Consider the following 17,803-nt stretch of genomic DNA (forward strand, 5'->3'; position numbering starts at 1 on the left):
CCCTCCAGGGCCCCTCGCGAGGGTGGTCCGGCCAGCGGTCCTCACGAGGCCTATCGTGCCATTCCTGGAGCGGGCCATGGTCGTCCCAGTGTCCGCCTCCTCGTCCTCCTCCATGGCCGTAGCCCCGGTCGCCACGCTCGGGGCGTCGACCGTAGTGTCCCTCGCGTAGGGCTCGGAGGTCTTGGCAGTCGCTGGTGTTGTGGGTGTTTAGGTTGTGGAAGGCGTAGAACGGTCGGCCATTCTTGGATGACTCGGGCTGATCTCTGCCCCGTTTGGTGTCGGGCTCCGCAGCTAGCACTATCGTTTCCTTGCGCTTCACATCCCTGGCCTTGGCTTTCTTCTCCTCTGTGCCTGCGGCTGGTAGCTCAAGGAGGGAAAGGCGCCCTTCCTCAGCTCTTACACACTTGGTCGCCAGGTTGAATAGCTCCTGAGATGTGCAGAGCTCCTCATGGATGGCTAGCTCTTCCTTCATCTTGACATCACAGACGCTGTCGGAGAACGCGGAGATGATGGCCTCATCCGTGACCTTGGGGATCTTGAGGCGGGTGTTGTCGAAGCGCTGGATGTACTTCTGGAGAGTCTCCCCTGGTTGTTGCTTAAGGCGGCGCAGATCGGTCGCGGCCGGCGGGCGATTGTGAGTGCCCTGGAAGTTGGCGATGAAGCGGACGCGCATCTCGTCCCAGGAGGAGTTCGAGCCGTGCTGCAAGTTCAGGAGCCAGGTGCGGGCCCCTTCCTTGAGAGCCATGGGAAACCAGTTCGCCATGACTTTCTCATCACCGTTGGATGCTTTGATGCTCAGCTCGTAGAGCTGTAGGAACTCTGTCGGGTCAGTGGTGCCCTCATAGAGAGGAGGCAGATCCGGCTTGAACTTTCCTGGCCAGGCGACGCTGCGGAGCTCGGGGGTGAAGGCGCGGCAGCTGGCCATAGTTATTGGGGCCCACCTCGGAGGTGGAGCTTGGTCTTGTCGCGGCCCGCGCGGCGCCGCCGCAAGCGGCGCACGGTCTTGATGAGGCGGCGCGAGAAGCGCGGGTGTAGCTTCTCGCGGCCGTGGGATTTCTTGGCAGCTTCTCTCTTCGTGCGCGGGCACCGGTCGTGTTAGATCGCATTGCGGGGCCGCACGCCTTGGCGCCAAGGTGCCGTCTTCGGGCTAGGGTGGTGGAGGCGCGCCTCGGGCCTCGTCGCCCGTGGCTAGCTGAGGGTGAGGCCGAGAGAGGGAGCGCAGTGTGCGTGAGATGAAGAACCGGCTGGGGCCAGCGATGGAGTGGCGGTGCGGCCGTCCTGCCACACCGAAGGATGTAGCGAAGACGCTTGCTGCTTGTTCCCCACCGGGCCGGTGGAGGCGTTGGCGGTGGGGGACGGAGAACGACGTGGTGGCCCGCCGATAGGAGCTGTCTGAGCAACGCGGGCGGTGAGAGAAGCCCGGCAATCAGCTCGAGTGCGGCGAGCGTCCGCCATGGAGACGATGAAGCGGTGGAGCGACGAACTGACGGAAGGAAAGCTACGGTGCACCCCTACCTGGCGCGCCAAATGTCGTATGTGGGGTTCTGGCAAACCCTTAAGGATCGAACACTGGGGTGCGCACGAAGTCTTTTCCTCCCACCAATCTACGCCCTAGCTCGCTAAGATCTCGCGGACGAACTCGATGAACTTGCAACATATAAAGACACATGATTTATACTGGTTCGGGCCAACGTTGTGGTGTAACACCCTACTCCAGTGTGGTGGTGGTCGATTGCCTCTTGGGCTGATGATTAACAATACAAGGGGAAGAACTGCCTCCTAAAGTTGAGGTGTTCTTGTGCGTGGCTCACTTGTGTGGGTGAGAGAGTGATCTAAGATGTCGTTCCTTGCCCCTGATGGTGGCTAGTCCTACTTATAGAGGCCCTGGTCCTCCTCCCAAATATTGAGCGGGAAGGGAGCCAACAACGGCGGGCTAATTTGAAGGGGGACAGTACAACCTATCCTGACAAAAGGTGGTCTGCACCTGCGAAAGGCTCTGGTGGTGACGCCGTCTTGGGCTCCACGATGACCTACGTCTTGCCGTCCTTTCGGTCTTGGTCTTGTTGCACCAAAGTAGCAACCTTTGCATGATGCCTCGGTACTCCTCGCCTGCGCTAGCTTCCTTAGCACCAAAGAGGAAACAAGGACGCTGCGCGCGCTGGCGCCCGCCTGGTGTCGATCGTCATGGCTCACGTCATGAGAGCCTCGTGAGGTTCGCCTCGCCTTGATATCTACACTCCTCGCAAGCCTGCTTGACTAGGCCGCTCCAGAGGAGGCCTTGTGTCGCCCTCCTCGTGAGGCTTGTCCCCTCGTGAGGGTCTTGGATGCCTTGTTGATGAAGATGGGACGTACGGCCTGCTGACTTAGCCACGCAACGGGCCACAGGCAGGCCAGTCTGGGGACCCCCATTCCCAGGACGCCGACAATGTACTTCTGTAGGGTCTCTCCTGGTTGTTGCTTGAGGTCACCCGCGACCGGGGGGGGGGGGGCGGCGGTCGCGAGTGCCCTGGAAGTTGGCGATGAAGCTGTTACGCATCTCGTCCCAGGAGGAAATTGAGCCTGGAGGCAGGTTCAGGAGCCAGGAGCGGGGGCCATCCTTGAGAGCCATGGGAAACCAGTTCGCCATGACTTTCTCGTCACCGTTGGCCGCCTCGATGCTCATCTCGTAGAGCTTCAGGGACTCCGCGGGGTAGGGTGGGCCGTCGTAGCGAGGAGGCAGATCCGGCTTGAACTTGCCCGGCCATGCGACACTGCGCAGCTCGGGGGTGAAGGCGCGGCAGCCGGTCATGGTCACCGGGGCCCATCTTGGAGGTGGAGCTTGGCCTTGGCGCCCGCGCGCCGCCACGGCCAATGGCGCGGGGCCTTGCCGCAGCAAACGATCCTGGCGTGGCGGAGCGAGGAGTGGCAGAGTGTTCGCTTGCGGTCGAGGGACTTCTTGACAGCTTCTTTCTCCACGCGCGGGTGCCGGACGTGGTGGGTCGCGCCGTTGAGCCACGTGCCTTGGCGCTAGGGCGCCATCTTGTGGCAGAGGTGGTGGAGGTGCTTCTTGAGCTGCGTCGCCCGTGGCTGGCGGAGGGAAAGGCAGAGAGTAGGACAACACAGGGGAGCCCCTTGCGGTGTTGACAAGCTCGGCAATGCGGTTAAGCCAGTCCTCGTAGAGGTCGTCGACCGGGCGGTAGCGCAGGAGCTCGTGCGCCATGAGGAGAGCGGCCCGTGTGTCCGTGGGAATGCGATGAGCGTGAGACGATGAAACGGCGGGAGTCAGTGGCTGCGACCACCCCGAGTCATCCAAGGACAACCACCCGTTCTGCGCCTTCCACAACGTGCACAACCACAACACCAATGACTGTCAGGAGCTCAGGGCCATCTACAACGGGTGCTTCGGTCGACGCCCCGAGCGCAACGACTGAGGCTATGACCATGGAGGAGGCCGAAGTGGAGGACGCTGGGACGACCGCGTCCCCCGCCAGGAGTGGCGTGACCAGCCTGGCGAGGATCGCTAGCAGGACCTGCCTCGCGAGGGCGCCTGGAGGGACCAGCCCCGCGAGGACCTCCCTCAGGGCAACGCTGGCCTCCCTTCGCTGCCGCCACCACCAAGGAGGAACGACGACCACCACCACCAGGACGAGGGGGCTGGGGGCTTCCAGGAGCCTCGCACCGTCGCTTGCATGTTTGGCAGCGCTTAGGCCCCAGCCTCTCGGCGCATCTTCAAGTAGTTTGCTCACGAGGTGAACGCAGCCCTCCCCAAGCTTGATGTCTACTGCACAACCTTCTTCTTGTAGATGTTGTTGAGCCTCCAAGTGCAGAGGTTTGTAGAACAGTAGCAAATTTCCCTCAAGTGGATGACCTAAGGTTTATCAACCTGTGGGAGGCGTAGGATGAAGATGGTCTCCCTCAAACAACCCTGCAACCAAATAACAAAGAGTCTCTTGTGTCCCCAACACACCCAATACAATGGTAAATTGTATAGGTGCACTAGTTCGGCAAAGAGATGGTGATACAAGTGCAATATCGATGGTAGATATAGGTTTTTGTAATCTGAAAATATAAAAACAGCAAGGTAACTAATGATAAAAATGAGAAAATGAGCACAAATGGTATTGCTATGCTAGGAAACAAGGCCTAGGGTTCATACTTTCACTAGTGCAAGTTCTCTCAACAATAATAACATAATTGGATCATATAACTATCCCTGAACATGCATCAAAGAGTCACTGCAAAGTCACTAATAGCGGAGAACAAACGAAGAGATTATGGTAGGGTACGAAACCACCTCAAAGTTATTCTTTCTGATCGATCTATTCAAGAGTTCGTACTAAAATAACACCTTAAGACACAAATCAACCAAAACCCTAATGTCACCTAGATACTCCAATGTCACCTCAAGTATCCGTGGGTATGATTATACGATATGCATCACACAATCTCAGATTCATCTATTCAACCAACACAAAGAACTTCAAAGAGTTCCCCAAAGTTTCTACCGGAGAGTCAACATGAAAACGTGTGCCAACCCTATGCATAAGTTCACGAGGTCATGGAACCCGCAAGTTGATCACCAAACATACATCAAGTGGATCACGTGATATCCCATTGTCACCACATATAAGCACATGCAAGACATACATCAAGTGTTCTCAAACCCATTTGGTAGCCACTATCGATGAATTAACTAATAAGCTAGACTATAATTCGGAGAATGTCGAATACATGGACGAGGAGGACATAGCGATGGCTAATGCTGAGGTCCTGATGTCTACTACACAACCTTCTTCTTGTAGACATTGTTGGGCCTCCAAGTGCATAGGTTTGTAGGACAGTAGCAAATTTCCCTCAAGTGGATGACCTAAGGTTTATCAATCCGTAGGAGGCATAGGATGAAGATGGTCTCTCTCAAGCAACCCTGCAACCAAATAACGAAGAGTCTCTTGTGTCCACAACACACCCAATACAATGGTAAATTGTATAGGTGCACTAGTTCGGCGAAGAGATGGTGATACAAGTGGTATATGGATGGTAGATAAAGGTTTTTGCAATCTGAAAATATAAAAATAGCAAGGTAACAAATGATAAAAGTGAGCACAAATGGTATTGCAATGCGTTGAAACAAGGCCGAGGGTTCATACTTTCACTAGAGGAAATTCTCTCAACAATAATAACATAATTGGATCATATAACTTCCTCAACATGCAACAAAGAGTCACTCCAAAGTCACTAATAGCGGAGAACAAACGAAGAGATTATGGTAGGGTACGAAACCACCTCAAAGTTATCCTTTCTGATCGATCTATTCAAGAGTCCGTAGTAAAATAACATGAAGCTATTCTTTTCGTTCAATCTATCATAGAGTTCGTACTAGAATAACACCTTAAGACACAAATCAACCAAAACCCTAATGTCACCAAGATACACCAATGTCACCTCAAGTATCCGTGGGTATGATTATACGATATGCATCACACAATCTCAGATTCATCTATTCAAACCAACACAAAGTATTTCAAAGAGTGCCCCAAAGTTTCTACCGGAGAGTCAAGATGAAAACGTGTGCCAACCCCTATGCATAGGTTCCTGGGCGGAACCTGCAAGTTGATCACCAAAACATACATCAAGTGGATCAATAGAATACCCCATTGTCACCACAGGTATCCCACGCATGACATACATCAAGTGTTCTCAAATCCTTAAAGACTCAATCTGATAAGATAACTTCAAAGGGAAAACTCAATCCATTACAAGAGAGTAGAGGGGGAGAAACATCATAAGATCCAACTATAATAGCAAAGCTCATGATACATCGATATCGTGCCGAATCAAGAACACGAGAGAGAGAGAGAGAGAGAGAGAGATCAAGCACATAGCTACTGGTACATACCCTCAGCCCCAAGGGTGAACTACTCCCTCCTCATCATGGAGAGCACCGGGATGATGAAGATGGCCAACGGAGAGGGATTTCCCCCTCCGGATGGGTGCCGGAACGGGTCTAGATTGGTTTTCGGTGGCTACAGAGGCTTGCGGCGGTGGAACTCCCGATCTAGGTTTCTCTCTGGAAGTTTGGGCTTATATAAGACGTGTTGGAGTCGGGAACAAGTCAGGGGGGTCCCCAAGGCAGCCACGAGGTAGGGGGTGTGCGCCCCCACGAGGTAGGGGGACTCTTCTGGCCCATCTCCGCTACTCCCTGGGTTTCTTCTGGTACAAAAATGATCTCCGTGAAATTTCAGGTCAATTGGACCCCGTTTGGTTTTCCTTTTCTGCGATACTCAAAAACAAGGAAAAAACAAAAACTGGCACTGGGCTCTAGGTTAATAGGTTAGTCCCAAAAATCATATAAAATAGCATATAAATGCATATAAAACATCCTAGATGGATAATATAATAGCATGGAACAATCAAAATTATAGATGCGCTGGAGACGTAACAAGGCTCGAGGCCACGCGCCCGCTCAGGTGGTTCAAGTACACCATTACCTTCAGCTCATCCAACCAGCTCAAGTGCGCGGCAACTGTTGGCGCCCTCTCGATGCTCTGCTCACCCATCATCAGCAAGGCCTCGTCACCAAGACCCTCATCAACGACGGCACAGGGCTCAATGTCGTTTCCGTCAAAACGTTCGACCGCCTCCAAGTGCCGTATGATCAGCTGCAGCCAACCAAGCCCTTCTCAGGAGTGACCGACGGCTCCACCACCCGATAGAGTAGGTCCGCCTCCCTGTCACCTTCGGCAAGCGCGACAACTACCGCACCGAGCCAAGTTTATGGCACTGACTCATACGCCTGCATCCGCCTGCCGTACAATGCCATACTTGGGTATCCAACCATGGCCAAGTTTATGGCACTGACTCATCATGGCTACAATGTACTCAAGAAGCCAGGAAGCTGCGGCGTCATCATGGTCACCTACGAGGAAAAGGGCTCGGGGGCTCTTTTCTGGAGGGCCTCTGACCTAGCCAATGTCACGAGGGAGGTGCTCGGGCACCATGTGGAGGCATGCTTCAACGCACGCTTCCCTCACAAGGGCACAAGGCATGGAGTGCCTGGCACTCAGGTGTTCATCACCAAGGCGATCGAGGAGCTTCAAGAAGCGAGAATCCTGTGCGGCGGCCGCCGCCCACCACCTAACGCAGCTCCCCATCTTGGCGAGGACGACAAGCTGCGCGTTTGCGTAGACATCCCAGGACTCAACAGGGCAGCATTTCAGGAGCATTTCTGGCCTTCGCACGTTGGTCGGTGCGAGGGTCCACCTCCCGGGTATGTTCGCATGCCATTCGGCCTGCCGAACGCGGCTGTCACCTCCCAGCGCCACCTGAGTGTTGGGGAACGTAGTAATTTCGAAAATATTCCTACGCACACATAGGATCATGGTGATGCATGTCTATGAGAGGGGAGAGTGTGTCCATGTACCCTCGTAGACCGAATGTGGAAGCATTAGCACAACACAGTTTATGTAGTCGTATGTCTACACGATCCGACCGATCCAAGTAGCGAACGCATGGCACCTCCGTGTTCTGCACACGTTCAACTCAATGATGTCGCGCGAGCTCCGATCCAGCAAAGCTTCATAGGAGACTTTCGTCAGCATGACGGCGTGATGATGGTGATGATGTTGCTACCGACGCAGGGCTTTGCCTAAGCACCGCTATGATATAACCGAGGTGGAATATTGTGGAAGGGGGGCACCGCACACGGCTGGAATAGATCAACTGATCAACTTGTGTGTCTAGAGGTACCACCTGCCCTCGTATATAAAGGAGCAAGGGGGGAGGCCGGCCGGCCCTCTATGGCACGCCAGGAGGAGTGCTCCTCCTAGTAGGAGTAGGACTCCCCTCTTTCCTACTCCTACTAGGAGGGGGAAAGGAAGGGGAGAGGGAGAAGGAAAGGGGGACGCCTCCCCCTCTCCTAGTCCAATTCGGACCAGAGGGGGAGGGGTGCGCAGCCTGCCCTAGGTCAGCCCTCTCTCTCTCTCTCCACTAAGGCCCATAAGGCCCATTATTTCTCCCGGGGGGGTTCCGGTAACCCTCCGGCACTCCGGTTTTCTCCGAAATCACCCGGAACACTTCCGGTGTCCGAATATAGTCGTCCAATATATCGATCTTTACTTCTCGACCATTTCGAGGCTCCTTGTCATGTCCGTGATCATATCCGGGACTCCGAACTACCTTCGGTACATCACAACACAAAAACTCATAATACCGATCGTCACTGAACTTTAAGCGTGCGGACCCTACGGGTTCGAGAACTATGTATACATGACCGAGACACGTCTCCGGTCAATAACCAATAGCGGAACTTGGATGTTCATATTGGCTCCCACATATTCTACGAAGATCTTTATCGGTCAAACCGCATAACAGCATACGTTGTTCCCTTTGTCATCGGTATGTTACTTGCCCGAGATTCGATCATCGGTATCTCAATACCTAGTTCAATATTGTTACCGGCAAGACTCTTTACTTGTTCTGTAATGTATCATCCCACAACTAACTCATTAGTTACAATGCTTGCAAGGCTTATAGTGATGTGCGTTACGGAGAGGGCCCAGAGATACCTCTCCGACAATCGGAGTGACAAATCCTAATCTCGAAATACTCCAACTCAACAAGTACCTTCAGAGACACCTGTAGAGCACCTATGAACTCCTTCATCCAGACTCCTTCATTTGCTGGTTCCGAAGCAGCAATGTACTCCGCTTCACATGTAGATCCCGCCACGACGCTCTGTTTAGAACTGCTCCAACTGACAGCTCCACCATTTAATATAAACACGTATCCGGTTTGCGATTTAGAATCATCCGGATCAGTGTCAAAGATTGCATCAACGTAACCATTTACAATGAGCTCTTTGTTACCTCCATAAACGAGAAACATATCCTTAGTCCTTTCTAGGTACTTCAGGATGTTCTTGACCGTTGTCCAGTGATCTAGTCCCGGGTTACTTTGGTACCTCCCTGCTAAACTAATAGCAAGGCACACATCAGGTCTGGTACATAGCATTGCATACATGATAGAGCCTATGGCTGAAGCATAGGGAACATCTTTCATTTTCTCTCTATCTTCTGCAGTGGTCGGGCATTGAGTTTTACTCAACTTTACACTTGTAATACAGAGAAGAACCCTTTCTTTGCTTGATCCATTTTGAACTTCTTCAAAACTTTGTCAAGGTATGTGCTTTGTGAAAGTCCAATTAAGCGTCTTGATCTATCTCTATAGATCTTGATGCCCAATATGTAAGTAGCTTCACCGAGGTCTTTCATTGAAAAACTCTTATTCAAGTATCCTTTTATGCTATCCAGAAATTCTATATCATTTCCAATCAACAATATGTCATCCACATATAATATTAGAAATGCTACAGAGCTCCTACTCACTTTCTTGTAAATACAGGCTTCTCCAAAAGTCTATATAAAACCATATGCTTTGATCACACTATCAAAACATTTGTTCCAACTCCGAGAGGATTGCACGAGTCCATAAATGGATCGCTGGAGCTTGCACACTTTGTTAGTACCTTTTGGATCGATAAAACCTTCAGGTTTCATCATATACAACTCTTCTTCCAGAAATCCATTCAGGAATGCAGTCTTTACATACATTTGCCAAATTTCATAATCATAAAATGCGGCAATAGCTAACATGATTTGGACGGACTTAAGCATCGCTACGGGTGAGAATGTCTCATCGTAGTCAACTCCCTGAACTTGTCGAAAACCTTTCGCAACAAGTCGAGCTTTGTATAAAGTAACATTACAATTAGCATATGTCTTCTTCTTAAAGATCCATTTATTCTCGATGTCTTGCCGATCATCGGGCAAGTCAACCAAAGTCCACACTTTGTTCTCATACATGGATCCCATCTCAGATTTCATGGCTTCAAGACATTTTGCGGAATTTGGGCTCATCATCGCTTCCTCATACTTCGTAGGTTTGTCATGGTCTAGCAACATGACTTCCATAAGAGGATTACCATACCACTCTGGTGCGGATCTTACCCTGGTTGACCTACGAGATTCGGTAGTAACTTGATCTGAAGTTCCATGATCATCATCATTAGCTTCCTCACTAATTGGTGTAGGTGTCACAGGAACCGGTTTCTGTGATGAACTACTTTCCAATAAGGGAGCAGGTACAATTACCTCATCAAGTTCTACTTTCCTCCCACTCACTTCTTTCGTGAGAAACTCCTTCTCTAGAAAGGATCCATTCTTAGCAACGAATGTCTTGCCTTCGAATCTGTGATAGAAGGTGTACCCAACAGTTTCGTTTGGGTATCCTATGAAGACACATTTCTTTGATTTGGGTTCGAGCTTATCAGGTTGAAGCTTTTTCACATAAGCATCGCAGCCCCAAACTTGAAGAAACGACAACTTTCGTTTCTTGCCAAACCATAGTTCATAAGGCATCGTCTCAACGGATTTTGATGGTGCCCTATTTAACGTGAATGCAGACGTCTCTAAAGCATAACCCCAAAACGATAGCAGTAAATCAGTAAGAGACATCATAGATCGCACTATATCTAGTAAAGTACGATTACGACGTTCGGACACACCATTACGCTGTGGTGTTCCAGGTGGTGTGAGTTGCGAAACTATTCCGCATTGTTTCAAATGTAGACCAAACTCGTAACTCAAATATTCTCCTCCACGATCAGATTGTAGAAACTTTATTTTCTTGTTACGATGATTTTCCACTTCACTCTGAAATTCTTTGAACTTTTCAAATGTTTCAGACTTATGTTTCATTAAGTAGATATACCCATATCTGCTTAAATCATCTATGAAGGTGAGAAAATAACGATACCCGCCGCGAGCCTCAATATTCATCGGACCACATACATCAGTATGTATGATTTCCTACAAATCTGTTGCTCGCTCCATAGTTCCGGAGAATGGCATTTTAGTCATTTTGCCCATAAGGCATGGTTCGCAAGTACCAAGTGATTCATACTCAAGTGATTCCAAAAGTCCATCAGTATCGAGTTTCTTCATGCGCTTTATACCAATATGACCCAAACAGCAGTGCCACAAATAAGTTGCACTATCATTATCAACTCTGCATCTTTTGGCTTCAACATTATGAATATGTGTATCACTACTACCGAGATTCAACAAAAATAGACCACTCTTCAAGGGTGCATGACCATAAAAGATATTACTCATATAAATAGAACAACCATTATTCTCAGATTTAAATGAATAACCCTCTCACATCAAACAAGATCCAAATATAATGTTCATGCTTAATGCTGGCAAGAAATGACAATTATTTAGGTCTAAAACTAATCCCGAAGGTAGATGTAGAGGTAGCCTGCCGACAGCGATCACCTCGACTTTGGAACCATTTCCCACGCGCATCGTCACCTCGTCCTTAGCCAGTCTTCGCTTAATCCGTAGTCCCTGTTTCGAGTTGCAAATATTAGCAACAGAACCAGTATCAAATACCCAGGTGCTACTGCGAGCTCTGGTAAGGTACACATCAATAACATGTATATCACATATACCTTTGTTCATCTTGCCACCCTTCTTATCCGCCAAATACTTGGGGCAGTTCCGCTTCCAGTGACCAGTCTGTTTGCAGTAGAAGCACTCAGTGTCAGGCTTAGGTTTCTTCTCTGGAGCAACAACTTGTTTGATGTTCTTCTTGAAGTTCCCCTTCTTCGTCCCTTTGCACTTTTTCGTGAAACTGGTGGTCTTGTTGACCATCAACACTTGATGCTCCTTCTTGATTTCTACCCCCGCTGCCTTTAGCATTGCGAAGAGCTCGGGAATTGTCTTATTCATCCCTTGCATATTATAGTTCATCACGAAGCTTTTGTAGCTTGGTAGCAGTGATTGAAGAACTCTGTCAATGACACTATCAACAGGAAGATTAACTCCCAGTTGAGTCAAGTGATTATGATACCCAGACATTTTGAGTATATGTTCACTAACAGAATTATTCTCCTCCATCTTGTAGCTATAGAACTTATTGGAGACTTCATATCTATCAATCTGGGCATTTGCTTGAAATATTAACTTCAACTCCTAGAACATCTCATATGCTCCATGACATTCAAACCGTCGTTGAAGTCCCGGTTCTAAGCCGTAAAGCATGCCACACTGAACTATCGAGTAGTCATCAACACACGACTGCCAGGCATTCAGAATTTCTGCAGTTGCCGGTGCAGGTGGTACACCTAGCGGTGCTTCCAGGACGTAATCCTTCTGTGCAGCAATGAGGATAATCCTCAAGTTACGGACCCAGTCTGTGTAATTTCTACCATCATCTTTCAACTTTGCTTTCTCAAGGAACACATTAAAATTCAACGGAACAATAGCACGAGCCATCTATCTACAACCAACATAGACAAGCAAAATACTATCAGGTACTAAGTTCATGATAAATTTAAGTTCAATTAATCATATTACTTAAGAACTCCCACTTAGATAGACATCCCTCTAATCATCTAAGTGATCACTTGATCCAAATCAACTAAACCATGTACGATCATCACATGAGATGCAGTAGTTTTCAATGGTGAACATCATTATGTTGATCATATCTACTGTATGATTCACGCTCGACCTTTCGGTCTCAGTGTTCCGAGGCCATATCTGCATAGGCTAGGCTTGTCAAGTTTAACCCGAGTATTCTGCGTGTGCAAAACTGGCTTGCACCCGTTGTAGATGAACGTAGAGCTTATCACACCCGATCATCACGTGGTGTCTCGGCATGACGAACTTTGGCAACGGTGCATACTCAGGGAGAACACTTTTATCTTGAAATTTAGTGAGAGATCATATTATAATGCTACCGTCAATCAAAGCAAAATAAGATGCATAAAAGACAAACATCACATGCAATCAATATAAGTGATATGGTATGGACATCATCATCTTGTGCTTGTGATCTCCATCTCCGAAGCACCGTCATGATCACCATCATCACCGGCGCGACACCTTGATCTCCATCGTAGCATCGTTGTCGTCTCGCCAGTTATTGCTTCTATGACTATCGCTACCGCTTAGTGATAAAGTGAAGCAATTACAGGGCGATTGCATTGCATAAAATAAAGCGACAACCATATGGCTCCTGCCAGTTGCCGATAACTCGGTTACAAAACATGATCATCTCATACAACAAAATATAGCATCATGTCTTTGACCATATCACATCACGACATGCCCTGCAAAAACAAGTTAGACGTCCTCTACTTTGTTGTTGCAAGTTTTACGTGGCTGCTACGGGCTGAGCAAGAACCGTTCTTACCTACACATCAAAACCACAACGATAGTTCGTCAAGTTAGTGCTGTTTTAACCTTCTCAAGGACCGGGCGTAGCCACACTCGGTTGAAGTAAAGTTGGAGAAACTGACAGCCGCCAGCCACCTATGTGCAAAGCACGTCGGTAGAACTAGTCTCGCATAAGCGTACGCGTAATGTCGGTCCAGGATGCTTCATCCAACAATACCGCCGAACCAAAGTATGACATGCTGGTAAGCAGTATGACTTGTATCGCCCACAACTCACTTGTGTTCTACTCGTGCATATAACATCTACGCACAACACCTGGTTCGGATGCAATTGTTGGGGAACGTAGCAATTTAAAAAATACTCCTACGCACACACAGGATCATGGTGATGCATAGCAACGAGAGGGGAGAGTGTGTCCACGTACCCTCGTAGACCGAATGCGGAAGCGTTAGCACAACGCGGTTGATGTAGTCGTACATCTACACGGTCCGACCGATCCAACTATCGAACGCACGGCACCTCCGAGTTCTGCACATGTTCAACTCGATGACGTCCGCGAGTTCCGATCCAGCAAAGCTTCACAGGAGAGTTTCGTCAGCACGACCGCATGATGATGTTGCTACCGACGCAAGGCTTCGCCTAAGGACCGCTATGCTATAACCGAGGTGGAATATGGTGGAAGGGGGGCACCGCACATGGCTGGAATAGATCAACTGATCAACTTGTGTCTCTAGAGGTGCCCCTGCCACCGTATATAAAGGAGCAATGGGGGAGGCCGACCGGCCCTCTATGGCGCGCCAGGAGGAGGAGTCCTCCTCCTAGTAGGAGTAGGACTCCCCTCTTTCCTACTCCTACTAGGAGGGGGAAAGGAAGGGGGAGAGTGAGAAGGAAAGGGGGGCGCCGCCCCCCTCTCCTAGTCCAATTCGGACCAGAGGGGGAGGGGCGCGCGGCCTGCCCTAGCCCAGCCCTCTATCTCTCCACTAAGGCCCATAAGGCCAATTATTTCTCCGAGGGGGGGGTTCCGGTAAACCTCCAGCACTCTGGTTTTCTCTGAAATCACCCGGAACACTTCCGGTGTCCGAATATAGTCGTCCAATATATCGATCTTTAAGTCTCGACCATTTCGAGACTCCTCGTCATGTCCGTGATCATATTCGAGACTCCGAACTACCTTCGGTACATCAAAGCACAAAAACTCATAATACCGATCGTCACTGAACTTTAAGCGTGCGGACCCTACGGGTTCGAGAACTATGTAGACATGACCGAGACACGTCTCCGGTCAATAACCAATAGCGGAACCTGGATGTTCATATTGGCTCCCACATATTCTATGAAGATCTTTATCGGTTAAACCGCATAACAGCATACGTTGTTCCCTTTGTCATCGGTATGTTACTTGTCCGAGATTCGATCGTCGGTATCTCAATACCTAGTTCAATCTCATTACCGGCAAGTCTCTTTACTCGTTTTGTAATGCATCATCCCGCAACTAACTCATTAGTTACAATGCTTGCAAGGCTTATAGTGATGTGCATTACCAAGAGGGCCCAGAGATACCTCTCCGACAATCGGAGTGACAAATCCTAATCTCGAAATACGCCAACTCAACAAGTACCTTCGGAGACACCTGTAGAGCACCTTTATAATTACCCAGTTACGTTGTGACATTTGGTAGCACACAAAGTGTTCCTCCGGTAAACGGGAGTTGCATAATCTCATAGTCATGGGAACATGTATAAGTCATGAAGAAAGCAATAGCAACATACTAAATGATCAAGTGCTAAGCTAACGGAATGGGTCAAGTCAATCACATCATTCTCCTGATGATGTGATCTCGTTAATCAAATGACAACTCATGTCTATGGCTAGGAAACATAACCATCTTTGATCAACGAGCTAGTCAAGTAGAGGCATACTAGTGGCACTCTGTTTGTCTATGTATTCACACATGTATTATGTTTCCGGTTAATACAATTCTAGCATGAATAATAAACATTTATCATGATATAAGGAAATAAATAATAACTTTATTATTGCCTCTAGGGCATATTTCCTTCACTGAGGAGCATTATGGCGGCTCAGGAGGCCAAGCATCTCGCAGTCCTGGCGGAGATGGCGACGGTTCTTCATGAGCCGCCTGGGCCGCTGATGCCTCCTGAGGCTCAGGACCCAGGCGACTCGTGAGGAGCAACTTCTTCAGTTGCTTCAACATCCCTTCAGCAATGATACCATGTGACTCCTTGCGATTCATTCAATTGGGGGTGCCCCTCGGGCAGCATTATCCCCAAGTCGCACGGGGTTGTCCCTACGACGTGTATCTCTTTTGCATCTCTAGCTTACTCTGTTGGGGGCGCCCCTTGGGCTGCATCATCCCCAGGCCCCATGGGTCTGTCCCTGTGGCACATATCATCCTTGCATTTACCTGAACTAGCTTGCCTCCTTGCATGAGTTACATTATGATTATCACCTACCTGATTATTACCCATCGCGGCCTCTCGCGTTGCTGGTCGGCCACTTGCTCATCCCGAAACGGGGGTTTCACATGCTGGAATGATGCTTGTGCTCAGGTCCGTCCCTGGAACATGGATAAACATGTGCGATCGAGCTCTGGCTCGCGGCCCGCTCCGCGCACGTCACCTCACTAGATCCGCAGTGCCTTCATCTTCTCGCGAAAAGATCAGTGGCAGGACAGCAAACGTGGTTATGAGCTATATTCTCCCCTCACACTAACCCGTAGGAATCTATGGGGAGCGGTTACGGGTGGCCTCGCCAGCCGCCCTCCTTTCGCATGATTCGCTTGCGCGTTAAAGGGGGGGCTCCTGAGCACCGCGCCTCAGGAGCTCCTACTGACTTTCCAGCCCTCACCCTCTGGCCTTGACCACGACACCGCGACCTGGTATACCAGCGGTGGCTGAGCTTGCTCAAGGGTCGGGACTCGAAGACGCAGAGCATTTAGATGAGCAAGGAAGGGGGAAGCCAGCGTGAGCCTCACCCAATAACACCGCCGCTGAAGCGCAAACCGGACGCTGTACAAGGAACTACCTCGGTTTGGCCAGATAAGTCACATATCTGCATTAGCACGATGTCGCAATTGGAATTTTCAATTCAGGCAGCCTTGCTCCGGCAGTGACACCTTCCTTTTCTGCCTTCAGGATGCTGCTTGCATGCCAAAGGGGACCTCTTGAGCATCGCGCCTCAGGCGCTCTTACCGGACCTCGGGCCTCTCACCTCCTGGCCTTGACCACGGCATCACGACCTGGCATACCTGCGACGGCTGAAGCCTGCCTGGGGACTGGGACCTGCCGGCATAGAGGGCTAAGATACCGCGAGGACGAAAAGGGAGACAGTGCCAAAGCAAGACCTGCAACCACAAGCCTTATAGAAGGAAAGATAAACACCGAAGCAAAAGCATTACAATTTCTTTACACACCCCCACGGGGTTCGTCTCGATTCCTCGCAGGGAACAAAAGAATGAAAGACTTCAAGGGTCCTAGCTACGGGCGTCATCGTCGACACCATCATCAACAGTGGGCCACGAGGGGTCAACGCCGACCCCATCTAGATCATCGACGACGATGAGCTGACGCTGCTGCCGCGCTCCGGGCACGATGGGAGCTCGGTGGCACGTAGCTATCATCACTTGTCTCCAGAGACTCATCAAGCTTGGGAGATTCGCTAGACTCCCAGGAGCCATCGCTGCTGATGGAGGAACTGCCAGCAGGCCCGAGGGTGGGCTCGGCGTCTGCTGTAGCGCCATCCTGGCAGCCCCCTCCAGGGCAGCACTCTAGGCGGTGGCCTTCCTCGTCGAAGACTTTGAAGAACATCCTGGAGGCGCCGTCGTATTTAAAGTGGATGGCGAGGGCCCCCTCCATGCAGCAAGTGCGGGCGACCTCGCCCCATCCACGAATCATGAAGATCTTGCCCAGGGAGACGACCTCAACCTCCGCCCCTGTTGCCGGGGTTCTACACTCGGCATGCTGCAACCACAGCTTGAGCGCTCCTCTCGGCGGCATCTCTTCAGCAAAGAACTGAGGAAGCTTGATCCACATGCTTGGTGGCATTGCCGCCCATATCATGAACTCGCGCGAGGAGCCCTCAGCATGAGTTCGTGGATCGACAGCTCGTGCCACCTCAGCCTGGCCACCACGGCCGAGACGCTAGCGGCGCGTGGCACTGCCTCCTCTTCCAGAGCCTTGCACATGGGCGTACAAGGGCAGCAGGTAGCCAGGAGGAGGCCACTCATACCAAGGCCTCGTCACCTCCTGCCTCACGACAGCTTCCCGGGAGCGGATGAACCTCTTCTTCGACGAAGTGGCCCCTGCTCTTCGCGGGGGGTTTTCCTCTTCTCAGCGGTGGATAATCTCCTTATTGGTGCCATGAGTGTCACGGCAAGACGGGGAGACGAGGAGGAGGAAGAAGTAGCAGGCGACAAGGAGAAGGAGATGAGCAATTGGGGCTCCGCCCCTCTCTTCATTTATAGCCAGAAGGAGGCCAACCACTGGCCTCCATGATCGCAGGTAATGATGGTTTTCTTCTGCATGCAGCAGTGTCTCGTCAAGTCAAATGGTTGTCGAGGC

Source organism: Triticum aestivum, chromosome 2A (genome assembly GCF_018294505.1).
Source record: "Triticum aestivum cultivar Chinese Spring chromosome 2A, IWGSC CS RefSeq v2.1, whole genome shotgun sequence".
In the NCBI taxonomy this organism is placed as follows: domain Eukaryota; kingdom Viridiplantae; phylum Streptophyta; class Magnoliopsida; order Poales; family Poaceae; genus Triticum; species Triticum aestivum.